Below are 13,589 nucleotides of genomic sequence, written 5' to 3'. Positions count from 1 at the left end.
TCAACCAGGTGCCTTGGATATCCTCTCTTCCACAGAATCTCCCAAAGCCGAATCCGATCAACTCTATCGAACACTTTCTCAAAGTCGATAAAAGCCATATGCGTTTCCAAATTATATTCACGCCTTTTCTCAATGATTCTCTTCACTGCAAAAACATTGTCTGAGAAAGATCTTCCTTTCCTGAATCCATTTTGCTCCTCATTCAGAATTGCTTCAGCTATTGTTTTTACACGGCAGTTGATTATTTTGGAATAAATTTCATATCCCACATTCAGAAGGCTAATTCCTCTATAGTTTTAACAGTCATTCCGACTTCCTTTTTTGAAAAGAGAAATAACCTCTGCTTTCCTCCACTCTTCTGGGATACAATACTTCCTCCAGCATTCATTCAACAGGTGTAGAAATCGTAATTCAAAGAACAAGCCTCCATATTGTAAAGTATTTAAAATTTGGGTAGATGTAAAAATCCCTAGCTGAAGTACAAATAGGTCTGAGTAAAGTAACTGGCTAATATCGCCATTGAGATAACAATAAAGATTAGATAGCATCAGCTTGTTCTGGCTAAACGGTACAAAAAACCTAAAAAGGAATTGAAATAATTTTTGCTAATATATAATATATTATATAAAAGTTTTGGAAGATTGAGGTTAGGTATATACATTCAGTGATCAGCGACCTAATGATCGACCGAGCCAAGCAACGTGGAATCTGACCAAACCCCTTGGCAGAAATCTATTGCAGTAAAATGGTATGCAAGTTGAAAGAACGAATGGTCACGTGGCAAACTATTAGGAAGCATGAAATAAATAGTAGTATATAGAATATTAACTAGCATGTAGAGAGCATATTTAAAAAACCTAATAAAAATAATTAAGTGTATCCAGGAAATAGGAGGTTACCAAGCGCATGTATTAAAGGTATTTCATTAAAGGAAATATGAATCAGTACATTTCAGAAAATTCTAACAAATCAAAGAAGTATAAAATCTAGGCTATTAAAACATATTCATATGATCTGTAATTTTTGCAATATAATTTGCGATAGTTTGTTGTAGCTCTAATTCACTAGATGAATTGCTCTACTTATTCCATCAGGTGCTGAATCTTGCACCCTGAGATAAAATATATATTCAATACAAAGAAATCTACTAGGTACTAGAAAATTTAATATATATTTGGATTATTGGTTGCCAATTTATCAAGCTGATTTAAGGAACCTATTTTTTAATAGAATTGTCCAAGTCGACAAGTATTAGCAAGCTCTCATATTGCAGCTACATGCAAAAGGATGCATATGATTTTAAGATAAAGGCACATGGTAATGTTTCGTGCCATAAATCTAGAGTATAAAGTTTAGCCTGTGATATTTTACTGATTTCAATTATTGTTCTATTTTTATATATTATATTTTTATCGCTCTTTATATTTTTGCCTTGATCTATTTTTTGCAATATTTGTTAATATATGTATCAAATGTTTATGGTGTGCAATTTATTTTAATTCCTCAATACTATAGGATAAGTATCATATATATATATATATATATATAATATATATATATATATTTTCAATGAATTACAAGAATTATAGGGGAAGCTCATACCTGGGCCTATGAAGATTTTTATGAGACTGAATCCTATTAAAAAACCACGACCTAATTTTATAATTATATCAAATATTTCATGCTCTACCGACTGATGCCAAGCAGGAGGCTACTCGTTATTTAAATATAAAGAATAACGTCAGAGAAACATGCCGTACCAACGTGGGACTGATGGTGAGAGCTGAGCTCATTAAATAATTATTTGTAATTAAGTCAAGACCCATATTGAGGATAATAACTAAAGACAAGTCTAGTCATATTAAAATTTGTCGTGGATGGATAATGAAACTATAGATATACAAGTATTGAGGAAAACAGGCGAAGTAAACTTGTATTTCTTTTTGGGGAATCAATAGCTTTAAATAAAGAGAAATTATATGTTTTAAAGAAAATTTTATATTATTGTTATTGTAGAAAATATATTTTATAGAGAGATATTATATTTTATAAGCCTAAACTGCTATTACTTTCTAGTCAAGGATATATATGTATAAGCCGGTTGGAAAATAAGTCACAGTCTGTAAACTAGTCAGGAATCAATATTCAATATTGGGGGCGCTAGAGCATTATAAAAAACTTAAGTATAAATACCTCTTCTTGGATATCCAAACACTTTGCACATAACTGTTTCACTGTAAGTCCCGGTTTGTGTCTCTTTTTTAAGCATTTTCACATATTATTCAGCACTTTTTTTAATTAGCATTTATCATATTTGACACAATGAATCACACTCCCGCAAACTCTGAAGTTTCATATATGTACGGCGGTTGCACAGATCCCACTTTGTCGACTCCCAGCACATCAAACCCCACCATGGTAGATGCCCATACGCCACGAGAAAGGGAACCAGGAAGTGTCGGGTCGATAGTCTTTGATCCACAAGGTCTGCAACCTCTATCATCCACTCGAATCGACGCTGCTGACACACCATTGAATCAACTGATAGCAGAGATCAACTTTGAAGGGGGCGAGGAGCAGCCAGCAGAACCCGCATCTCCAGAGGCCGAGTCACATCTGAGCAAACAAAGTCTATTTTCAGTCACAGAGCTAGATCCATTTAACAAGGTAATAATGGAACAAACTAGCAGTATGTTCAATATTATGTTACAAAACACAATGGATAACATGATGAAGGAGATTAAAAAAGAGAATGCGGCAATAAAAGAGGCAAATAAGCAAACAGTGGAACAGGGCATGAAAGAGACAGCAGGCGCTATAAAATCAGTAGAACGATGGTTGGATACTATTGAGACTAAAGTAGAGAATCATAGGGAAGAATTAAAAGCAATGATGAATTTACAGAAAGAAAGTCAGGATAAAATTACGGCAGGATTATCGGAAAGGTTGGATACGGTTACCTGTGGACTAAACAAAAGGATAGATAACCTCACCACACAAATCACTACACCCATTCAGGATTTAACAAATAACATTAAGGCCGATTGCCATCAAGAAATCAACAAACAAATTACCGTTGCCAATCAAAATTTAACGACTACAGTTGATAAAAATATTAACAGTATTAAAGAAATACAAAATAAACAGATTAATATGTCCACAAAAATGAACCAACTGCAAGGTAGCATCAATCAAAACACAGAAACCTGTAAAGCTTTAAACAGAACTCTATTAATTCAAAAATCCACTCTGACTCAATTAGATCAAGAAGTAAATGCTAATAAAATTACACATAATAGTCAATGGCAGATGGCACAGGAAAAAATAACAGCATTAGAAATTATATCCAACAACGACCTCAAGGAATTCAAGCAGATAACATCAACTCACATAGTATATTGCAAGGACTGGGTAAATTTGATAATACTGATCGCCATTTGCAACCTCAACCATTCATTGATCAGATAAAATTAGTACAAACTCTTGTACCTACCTCTTGGAGCATGTGGCGTCTTCGTTTGACTAGTTTATTGATTGGCGAACCCCTGATGTTCTTTCGGAGTAGTGCCCGTGAATTTACATCATTGGATGAGTTTGTAGCTGTCTTCCTGGAACAGTATTGGAGCAGAAGTAAACAGTTGGACATGCTAGCAGACATCATATCATGCGATTTCAACCCTAACTTAGACGGTACATGTACCACTTTCGTCACTGCCCTACAGTTTAAAAATTCTCAATTTGAGCGAGCCCATTAACAAATCAGCATTGGCAAGTATTATTCTGAAGAAACTACCGTATCAAGTTAGAATGGCACTCGCCACACAACCCATTACTGATTGCAAACAGCTAATAAATCATTTATATGGCATACAGTCTGTGATGGCAATGTCAAACCACCGTTCAGACCAAAGATACACACAAAATCAACATAACTCAAAAAGTAATCAATATAATAGCCAAAATTATGAACCGGTATCATATGATCGCTACCGAGTTGCCCCTCAATTTGAACGCCGCTATGAGCACAAGCAAAATGGTAACTGGAATAATGAAAATTTTCAAAATCGCACAACCAACCATTACGCCCACAGCAGAGCAACCGCAGGAATCACTATGATGGCCGTGACCGATTAAAATCAAATAATGGTTACACTCAGAATAATTACAACAGAAATTACAAACCGCCACCTCAACAAGTAAGCACAAATTATACATTAGCACATGCAACAGGATTAAACCAACAAAAAACCGCCGCCAAACATGCAATTAAAACATCCCGCAAGCATCAACCTCTATTAAGTTTCCTGTTTCCCACCGAAGACCAATCACCGCCAGAGAACACAAACAGTCGCCAGGAGGAGACCGCCACCGCACCAGCGCATCATTTGACCCCACCAAGGCACCCCAAGGAACCCAGGATAGAGGACCAAGAGGATGACACCAGGGAGGACGGACTACCGGACAAAAGGAGCGACCACCGCAAGGCCCAGAGACGGAAACGTCCGAGGAGGACACTCGACCGACGTCAGGACTGGGAGGACAACATGCAGGAGAAAAGAGGCATGCATCATAAGGCCCGGAGGCGGAAGAAACGGAGGAACTGCGCGCGCCGATGGAGGCTGCATGCACGCTTCAAGAGGCAAAGGAGGACACCGGACCGAATCCAGGATGGGGAGGACAGACCGCCGACGGCATGCATCCGCGGCACATACGCTTCAAGAGGGCAAATCAGCGATGTGACCGAAAAAAGGAATCAAATAATTGGAACCAAAATGGAACTGGTAACAAAGCAACTATGGATTCATGCGCGGACAATAAATTGGATTATTTGTGGGAACTAATAAAGAACAGACGGTGGCTAATAAGATTGGAAGAATTAAAAAATAATATTAAGAAAGTGAAAGTACCTGGATATTATACTATTGAAAAGATGATAAATGTTTTGTTATGGTGTTTAATGTTCGTTATAATGGCTGTGATATTAATAAAAGATTGTGTTGTGGATAGGATGGAAAATATTGTATTGTTGTTATTGAAAGAATCTATTATTGATAATTGGAAATTTAATATTATAAAAATGTTTATTGTTGTGGGCATAATGATTTATGACAAACTGAAATCGAGAATGTTAAATGAAAATGAAAGGAAGGTTGAGTTAAGACTGCAGGATGATTGGGAAAAGAACAGATTAAAAGGTATTACCATTAATGAAGCTTGGAATTGTTTGAAAGGATATACCAGATACAAGGGTTTTAAATTTATGATGAAAAAATTATCAATTAGGACAGCCTCAACAATCAACAAACTGGACAGCAGATAACCCAACTGGCCTATAGTATAGCTACAAGCAGAAAGCCAAAAGATACGGGAAAGCCACGAAATTTCTACATGCTATATCGTCGAATTTGAAATAATATGATAAGAAGTCAAAGGAAAACACCACTATCAAGCCAATTACTGACCTTTCTTAATAAATTTAATATTGATGAAGCAACCTCGTGTCAACAAATCAGATTTTCGATTCCTTCCAACCGTTAGAAGCCTGCAACAAGCAAAAGAATAATTTTTAATTATGTAATTAAATTAGTTACATCAAATAAAAAAGGACACAAGCGGGGATAGAATATTTAAAATTTGTTAATTACCTTTAAAGAGAAAAAATGTAGCAGTTAGGTTAATTGCAAGATTCGACAACCAGTTCTGACATAAGCAGTATGAATATAGACAGCGGCCAGCTGAGCAAAGCCACCCGAATCGAATGTAGCGCTCAACATATGATTATAAAAAGAAAAGCATTGTAACCCAAAATGTTATTTATTATTGTTATTTATGTATTTATCAATGTTAATATATTTATTTATATGTTTTATATTTATTACCGTTAGTTATGCCATGTTTGTACCCTAAAAAACCTAAAGTGAATGCTAGTTACCCAAAACCAAAGAGCCATTAGCAAAAGAAAAGTATTGTACCTGAATGTATAGAAAATTATTTATATTAAGACCTAGAATTACTATAAAATAAAGCCCAGAAATTTTGTACATCGAATTATTGTTTGAAAGGAATCAATTATGAGAATCAAGAAATGTGTGTAGTTAGGTTGGCGGCCCTGTGAGCGGCGAATTTAAAAATACTATGTTCTAAGTGTTGTAAGGAGGAATGTGTCTAGGGGATTATATTTATGATATTTTTTGTGTGTTGATGAGGAGAATTTGTTATTGTATTTGATAGAAGTCTAAGGAAAGCGCAGCAGATAGATCTGCAAACTATGATAAAAGTTTGAGAGTATAATTTATAAATAAAGTATGGAATATATCGATGTATTGAAGGGTGGATTTTCATTAAAAACATTGTGATTCTCAAATATTTTGAATTCAAATCCAGGGGCGCGTGTAAAGTATTTAAAATTTGGGTAGATGTAAAAATCCCTAGCTGAAGTACAAATAGGTCTGAGTAAAGTAACTGGCTAATATCGCCATTGAGATAACAATAAAGATTAGATAGCATCAGCTTGTTCTGGCTAAACGGTACAAAAAACCTAAAAAGGAATTGAAATAATTTTTGCTAATATATAATATTTATATAAAAGTTTTGGAAGATTGAGGTTAGGTATATACATTCAGTGATCGGCGACCTAACGATCGACCGAGCCAGCAACGTGGAATCTGACCAAACCCCTTGGCAGAAATCTATTGCAGTAAAATGGTATGCAAGTTGAAAGAACAAATGGTCACGTGGCAAACTATTAGGAAGCATGAAATAATAGTAGTATATAGAATATTAACTAGCATGTAGAGAGCATATTAAAAAAAAACCTAATAAAAATAATTAAGTGTATCCAGGAAATAGGAGGTTACCAAGCGCATGAATACTGAAATAATTTGCATGCACCAATCGCATAATGGCAGTTAATAGGCGGCAATAGTATGCCAATTCAAAAATATTTATATATATTTCTATAAATGATTGGGATTTATGTAAAATTATTGTATAGTCTATGTTATGATATGGCCCGAAGGCAAAGAATTATTAACATACAACCTAAGTAATAATTTAATATTTTAGTACGGTCTATTTGAACCTTAAATGGCGGAGGACTAGGATATTCAAATTTTATGTAAATTTGAAAGTCGGAAATAAGAATTGTAAAATTGAGAAAGGAGAACCTTCACTCGCCTGCCAATGCCACCATGAGAGGACCCTAAATATTTTAGAGCGTAATACCTTGCTATAACTTGTAAAAGCTAAAGTTAGATTTGAATTATTAAATTTCTTAAAGACTTTGTGATGCTCTTATAAGCAGAAGTCATTTTCAATTTCAAATAATTTTTGTAACCCCTTGGAAGAGACGATTCCGGCTACTATAGTCCAGGACCACCAGGAGTTGGATCGACATCAGCGGCTTATAGAAGATTTCGACACGTGAGTGAAAAAATTGAATTAGTGATGGGCGCCCTAGTGCTTCGAATTTATCTAATAATCAAAGCTAGCTCATCGAAAGGTTTTCTTACAAATTAAGAATTAATAAAAAATACTTGCGCAAGTAAATATAGTATTAAAGGTATTCATTAAAGGAAATATGAATCAGTACATTTCAGAAAATTCTAAAAATCAAAGAAGTATAAATCTAGGCTATTAAAACATATTCATATGATCTGTAATTTTTGCAATATAATTGCGATAGTTTGTTGTAGCTCTAATTCACTAGATGAATTGCTCTACTTATTCCATCAGGTGCTGAATCTTGCACCCTGAGATAAAATATATATTCAATACAAAGAAATCTACTAGGTACTAGAAAATTTAATATATATTGGATTATTGGTTGCCAATTTATCAAGCTGATTTAAGGAACCTATTTTTAATAGAATTGTCCAAGTCGACAAGTATTAGCAAGCTCATATCGCAGCTACATGCAAAAGGATGCATATGATTTTAAGATAAAGGCACATGGTAATGTTTCGTGCCATAAATCTAGAGTATAAAGTTTAGCCTGTGATATTTTACTGATTTCAATTATTGTTCTATTTTATATATTATTTTTTATCGCTCTTTATATTTTTGCCTTGATCTATTTTTGCAATATTTGTTAATATATGTATCAAATTGTTTATGGTGTGCAATTTATTTTAATTCCTCAATACTATAGGATAAGTATCATATATATATATATATAATATATATATATATATATTTAATAATATATATATATATTATATTTATTCAATGAATTACAAGAATTATAGGGGAAGCTCATACCTGGGCCTATAAAGATTTTTATGAGACTGATCCTATTAAAAAACCACGACCTAATTTTATAATTATATCAAATATTTCATGCTCTACCGACTGATGCCAAGCAGTAGGCTACTCGTTATTTAAATATAAAGAATAACGTCAGAATATTTAAAGAGCTCTCCGTTTAATCTAAGGCATACTGCAATTCCTCAGTTGTAATTGGGTCCACTGACTTATTGATGACTGGGTCGGCCTCGGCATCATAATTTGTTTGACTATTTTCATCGTACCATAGCGCCTTGTAGTGATCCTTTCCTCATCCGATATAATGTTTAAAGGAGCATTGTCTCGCTCAACCTTATTCATTGATCTCATGATCTTATACGCACATTGCTGCCTGCCATGTATATCTGTCTCAATAACATTAACAAACCTGTTCCATGAGTCCTGTTGAGCCTGCTTGACAACTTGTTTTGCAAAATTACGTTGTCTCATGTACTCTATCCTTGCTTGTGTTTTTTTCTTCTGCAACCAAATGAGATATGATTTCTGCTTTCATGAATAGCCTCTTCTATGTCGGGATTCCAAATTCGCAATTGTCTTCTACCTCTTCTCATTATCTTCTTCCCAAGTGCTTCAGTAGCAGCCTTCTGCATGCAAGATTTTATATTGAGCCACTCCGTTTCAATGTCTTCTGCCGTTGGAATTAGCATGAGGTGTTCTTGTAAGCGTTGCTGATATAAACCGCGTATGCTCTCATCCTGTAAAAGGATATATATAGTCCTATATTTGTAAAAGTTTCAGGAGCTTTGCCCCATCTATGCAAAGTTTGATTTTAGATTCTCAATAATTATCAGCCTTCATATACAATTTAAACAAATTTCATTATCAAATTTTTAATTATTTTTATTATTAAGATTTTATTATTAAATTGCAAACTGTTGGTTTTATTAAATCATTCACTACGGAGAGATAGCAGACCTCGTGTCTCTCCAGCATTATTGACCTATCACCAGCTGTCTCATACCTTTGAATAGTAGACTTGAGATGCGCGAGTGCACTAGTGTCAGGTGATCAGTTTTCATAACGGCAAGGAAAGTTGTGTGAGTGCGCCACACCAGATTTTTTATTAGGGCTTCAACAATGCTATTCTTCAAATTTAAAGTCAAATTTCAAACAGGTTTTTCTCGATTTTTCTCAGGGTAATTATAGTGGTTTCAATATTTCAAAAACTTCTCCATATTTTAAGCTTTCAAATGAGTATAAATTGGTAAAGGTGAGTTCCATGATAAAGTGTTCAAAACTACTAATATCTGGAATGAACACCTTCAAAATGAGGAAATTCACAAACAGCATGCATCAAGTGGTGATCTTAAGGGTGGAGTCACCCGATTATTGCATTATTTTCTGAAGCATATAGTCTAAATCCTATATAAAATATTGATCATACACTTTTACAAGATCCAACAAAATTTATCCATAGAATAATAATTCAAAGAAGTTGAATGACAGAATTAAAAAAACTGATGGGAATAATTTCAGATGGTAATCTAGTTACATAAAATCATGCTCACTGCTTACAGGAATTCAGAATAGCTTCCATATTTCTGTTTATGCAACTTCTGCTGCCGTTCATGAAGCTTCGAGTTGCCCGTCTCACTTTGTTGGAACAAGTCTTCATTACTTTAAACGTCAATCGAATTCTGATAATCAGTTCCTCCCTGGTCTGTACAGGTTCTCTGTAAACTTTACTTTTCACAACCCCCCAAAAGTAGAAGTCTATTGGAGTAAGATCAGGCGAGCGTGGTGGTCAACTTACGGGTCCACCTCGGCCAATCCACCGGCCAGCATAATTGTTATCAAGCCACCCACGGACGTTTCTAGCATAATGAGGGAGGCAGCCATCCAACTGGAGCCACATATTCTGCCTCGAATTGAGAGGCACGTCTTCCATCAATTCGTGAAGCTCATTGACCAGAAAGTCCATGAAAACTTCACCATTTATTCTTGCAGGGAAAATGAAAGGTCCATGTATGTGTATTGTGGAAATTTACAGCATTAGTTCATGTGAACGTACTTTTATCTGTGATCTGTCGATAAAATGTTTGAAACACAATCTTTTGCTAAGATCCAAAGGCAAAAATGAATACAAGAAACAGTATCAGGTTTATTCAACTCTTGATCTGGGGTATCATGGAATGGTCGGGAGTTATTCTCCTTGATAAACTATCATTCTTGAAACATTCAACATCCCAGCTGCCCGCCAGATGCTGGATCTGGATCGAGGATTATGCTCGAAATACTTTAGAATAAGATTCTCAAAAGCTTCAGAAATTAAAACGGGCCTCTCGTACCTTGAAACTGATCCTAGCCCTTACCATCTTGACATCTGTCAATCTTAAAAACGAGTTATGAGATTGGTGTTTTCGGTCAGGAAAACGTCTCCTGTATACTCTCTCTGCCTCTCTTGGATTGCATCCACACCATACATACACCAATAACATGTTCAAGTACTCAATCAAGGCAAATTTCATGATAATGAACGCGAACACTTCTTTACTAGCCAAAGTTGATACATATAAATTATGCCAATTAACTGGGAAGAACACTGAAAACTATACTGAAAATAGGCTGAAACATACACTTCTTGCTATTTTATTCAGGATTTATGGTACAGGAAATAATGCAAGTTATTGAAAATGTCATATCATTGTAGAATGTAAAAATGTTGATTAAAACTTGTGAATATTGCCAGAGAAATCAGGTGATTTCACCCTTAAGATCACCAATTGATGCATGCTGTTTGTGAATTTCCTCATTTTGAAGGTGTTCATTCCAGATATTAGCAGCAGTTTTGAACACTTTATCATGAAACTTACCTTTACGAATTTATACTCATTTGAAAGCTTATGAAATGGAAAAATTTTCGAAATACTGAAACCAGTGCATATCCTCACAGTGCGAGTGCCAATCTGGTCTACTCTGTACATTGATCATGCAGCTACTTGTTCTACTACATTTTCCCACCATCTAGTACACTAGTATATTTAATGTTAGCCCAAATTCCCCTGTAATGTGTATTACTTGATTATTCAAAAGAGAAAATTTATCTATAGCACTTTGAAATCAGAAGTAAAGCTATTCTCAACCAGTTCATTCATATTTCTATGACATTTTAAAAATTCATCAATTCTCTCACATCTAGTAAATTTTGTGGGGGAAATTTGACTTATATTTTCCCTTGGCTAATAACGAATACTAAAAGTAATTATTCTCACAAAGTAATGTCTGTGCAAACTTAGACAACGCTAAACGTGCAGACTTAGACTTAGACAACGCCATTTTTTTCTAGCACCTTGACACTTGCTGTGTGTATCTTGCATGAACGCTCTGACCACACCACGTCACACCCCGCTCCGCCTTCAGTGTGTTTTTGTACCAGAGAGTATACATTCTATCATTCTGAGTATAGAATGTTAGGATACATTCTATCCTCACTGAGTTGTACCCTTAGCAATCTTCAAAATTCAGACAGCCCGATCATAGCTTCTAAGCAACACAAACTTCAAAACTTTTTCATAGCTAGGTACCCGAATATTTCCAGGAGAATGGTCGCTTGATTATCACTTAATTAGCCATTATTTTAACAAGTAAATAAGAACTATACAGATAGGCTAATACCTATTAACTAACTGTCTAAACTATTGAAGTATTTTACTCACCTCAGTCAACAGTTTTTCACGTTCCTCTTTCTTTCCAACAAGACAAACTAAAAATCATATAACTTAGCTTATAAATTGAGATTAATTAAGTTGTCTTAACTTACCCATCTGTAGAAGCAGTAACCACATGTACTTTTCCATTAATTTTATAGTATTTAGAACTGCTCATCATAGCTCGTAAATTAGTTTGCAATGTCAGATTGCTCGCAACACCACTTGACGACAAAAACCTAACCAATGACTTGAACATTACACTTTTTTGTGTGGCTTAATTAATTAAAAATGGATGCACTAGTTAGTTCTCACCTTAAGAATTTTTACAATTCTCGTAATAGTAATAAGGGTTGACCTGTGCTTTTTGATAATACTATAACGGAAAGTATAACTTACTTTTCACCCCACTTGGATGTAATGAGCTGGTTTACGTGCGTCATATGGAGGCCAAAAGTGATCGTTTTCTGACCAGGCCGGTAAAATTTTTACGGCCCTAGGGCTGTTAAATAACCTTTAAGTCAGCTGATTCTGATTTGATGTGAACGTGTTTACAAAATAGTTTATGAAACGGAATCAGTTTATGCTTCTAGAATTTGTGACTTGGTATTTTAGCAACACAAAATACTTTTGAAATAAACTATTGAGCTTTAATAGAATTATAAAATAGAAAGAATAGATAGCCTAGTCAAGGTACCACTCAAGTAAAATCGAATGTTATTCATGATAAAGAGAAATCATGTTATCTATTAAGAGAACCAAGCAAAATTGTAATTCAACCATAATGAGAATTCTTTGGCAGGAATAAAAATTATAAAGCAGCTTGTTTATTATTGGCAGATTATAAAAATAAAAGTTTGCATGTACATTTTGAGGTTAGAATGCTTTATTTGATTTAATACATCAATCAATCTAGGATCAATCGACAGTTTTTTGAATTGATACCTAACAAACCAGCTTATTGCTCAATCAGCTAAGACTACGAATTGAATTATAGTTTTTTACTCATAAAATATATATTATATACTAGGGAAGGTTTATGCAAATAGATGAGGACAACTATTATTGTTACTCGAGTATTTATTGAAATTTTAAAAAAATATGAAAACCAAGAGTACACAAAGTTCACATAAAAAATTAAACGTATATTGTATTATAGTATTATATATCGAGATTTATTTATTAGAATACTCTCAGACTATTACTTAACTTATTTATTTAGAAATTTTTATTTATCTTTGTATAACTAAGTTAGGAAAACCCTGAATCTTAAAGAACCAATTACATCATGTCTTACTAAGATTAGAAAGCCAATCAGAGGAAAACTTATAAATCGTTTAAGGAAGAGATGAATTTTTTTCTGGAAATCACTCTCTCTGGCTTGTGATCTCGATCTGTGAGGAGCACATGGAGATTAGGGTTCTTTCTTCCTATTAATTTTTAAAATCATCAAGCCAATCCCCTTTTAAATGTCAAGTATATGTAATTAATGTTTGATTATTTGTGAACTCAATGTGCTAAAGAGCTCTTAATTGTAATTTATTCCCGTAAAAATATCTTTAATGCTGATAGAAATTTGAAAGAAATCTGGACCATACACGAGCCAAAGTGGAGACGAAAGGACCTGCCTAATTGATT

Source organism: Nilaparvata lugens, chromosome 4 (genome assembly GCF_014356525.2).
Source record: "Nilaparvata lugens isolate BPH chromosome 4, ASM1435652v1, whole genome shotgun sequence".
Lineage (NCBI taxonomy): Eukaryota > Metazoa > Arthropoda > Insecta > Hemiptera > Delphacidae > Nilaparvata > Nilaparvata lugens.
Note: the sequence above shows the minus strand (reverse complement) of the source record.